Source organism: Choloepus didactylus, chromosome 1 (assembly GCF_015220235.1).
Source record: "Choloepus didactylus isolate mChoDid1 chromosome 1, mChoDid1.pri, whole genome shotgun sequence".
Lineage (NCBI taxonomy): Eukaryota > Metazoa > Chordata > Mammalia > Pilosa > Megalonychidae > Choloepus > Choloepus didactylus.
In genome coordinates, this window is record NC_051307.1 from 172,545,467 (window position 1) to 172,547,679 (window position 2,213).

At 40.0% G+C, this 2,213-nt stretch overlaps 1 pseudogene; it reads right to left on the reverse strand.

The window, feature by feature from the left end:
* Positions 1-1,236: 1,236 nt before the first annotated feature.
* On the reverse strand, positions 1,237-1,934 carry LOC119527808 (annotated as a pseudogene).
* Positions 1,935-2,213: the final 279 nt, after the last annotated feature.

Consider the following 2,213-nt stretch of genomic DNA (forward strand, 5'->3'; position numbering starts at 1 on the left):
CTTCCATGATACCTGTATCAGTCAGGATCTAGCCAGGAAAATAAAACCCACCATACCAGGACATTCAATTAAAGCAAAGCAAAGTAGGGAATTAATAATAAGGTTTTGGAAGAAATGAGAGGACACACAAATAAAGGACAAGCAGCCCATAAAAAAGCAATTTTTAGAAGCTGTCATCAACTACAAGCCTGAAGGGACAATAGGAGAAGGTGGTATAACCATGAGTTAGAGCCATATGGCAAAAGCTGGAGCTGTAGTGGAGTCACAGGTGCTACTGTAGATGCTGCTCAAAGAGCTGAGAGGGGGAGAAATATCCTTATTTCTCTTTCTTCCACCTTCCATTCACCATTGAGTACTTCTCATTGGCCCAACCTAGGCAGAAAAGGAGCCTGGGAAATGTAGTTTGCAGAGTCAGTCATCTTCCTCGCAAGGCAAGGAGACTACAATAATAGATTCAAGTGCAGATGGGCAAATGAATGCCCCAGGACATTCAATAAAAGCAAAGCAAAGTAGGGAATTAATAATAAGGTTTTGGAAGAAATGAAAGGACACACAAATGAAGGACAAGCAGACCATAAAAAAGCAATTCTTAGAAGCTGTCATCAACTACAAGGCTGAAGGGACAATAGGAGAAGGTGGTATAACCATGAGTTATATCCCACCCCATCAGCCATTCACATACCTCAGTATGTCAGCATTTATTAAAGCAGTTACTTGATTTCTTTTGTGATCTAGTCAGCTGGTAACTTATCTCTTTTCTGTTGGATTTTATAAAGAGTAGCAGTGCATAGCAGGCATGAATCCTGAGTCACCATTTACTGATACTATGACTTTGGTCAAAGAACCTTTGAATCTCAATTCCACTATCTGTAAAATTGAAATAATACATTTACCTATCTCATAGGGCTGTTGTGAGGACTAAATGAGATATTGTATATTGTATATAAAGCAATTAGCATAATGCCTGGCACACATTATTGAGTAGACGGATTTTGTGTCATTCATTTTCTCTCTCTTACATCACTTTGCACATCACAGACCCTCAAATATTTATTGAAGGCATAATTCAATTATCAGTGATAGCTGCCTTTCTTTTTTTTAAACTGAAAAGAAACTACTTCTGTTTTTTTGGTTTTTTTTTTTCCCCACCATTTTACATTATTATTGTCTCTAGTATTTTCTCCTTCACAAATAGAAATTCACGTCTTCTATAATGTTGCTCTTGAGTCAGCCAGTCTACGCAGTCGCCATGTGCATGTTTCCAAAATCATCTTCTTCATGTGTTCTCTTCAAACTGCCTGTGGCACCAGAATGGACAGATAATGGCCTTTCTATTTGTAGTGGTGACATCATCTGTAATGTTAATTTTGCTAAGTAGTTGGCTTCATATTCCTGAAACTGATGGAAGAATCCAGCATTAGGATTAATACAAAATCTTCTTTCTTGAATATAAGCAAATGCATCTCTGTACTTCATTCCAAATGTTTCCATAATGTATGCAATAACAAAGGCAGCCCTCCTGGAGATCCCTGCATTTTCAGACAAGAACTTTTCCTCCAGTTGGTAAGCTCCCATCAATAAATTCTTTAGTCATGGGGGAAAAAAAACAAAAAACAAACAACAAAAAACAAAACAAAAAAACTGCATATTATATTTTCAACTGAATTATCTGCAATATCCAAGACTAAATATCTAAATAATTGCTGAAAGTTTGGTTCAATAAAGTTTGCTTCAATATTTTGTCTTATGCATATTATAAGGGTTACTCCATGTTTCTGTAGTAAAGTTAACTTTTTTTACATAGCCAAAGAATACGGGCCTAAAAACAACCCAGGTAAAATTTCCTGCATCTCTCATCTCATAGGATAGGTCCATTCCTCAGCATCTTCTTTGCACTGTGGTAGGCTGGGGAACTCCAGCTTCTTGTCCTCCATGGTCCTGGCCCGCAGGCTGGTGCATGGGGTGGGAGGGCAAGTTATCAGGCCAGTCGACCCTTACAGCTGGCAGTGGCGGCGCAAGGGAGAACCAGTGGACCCATGGACTGGAAGACTGGTGGGCAGGCAGCAGGTTTACAACTAACACAGGCAATCTAAAGGATCCCAGTGGCAGAGACAGCGAGGAAGAGGAGGGTTGGATGACTCATACCCAGCCGCCATGCTGCCACTGTCTCCCACCCCCAATGCCTCCGCACCCTCCTGCCTTTCTTCTTTGCA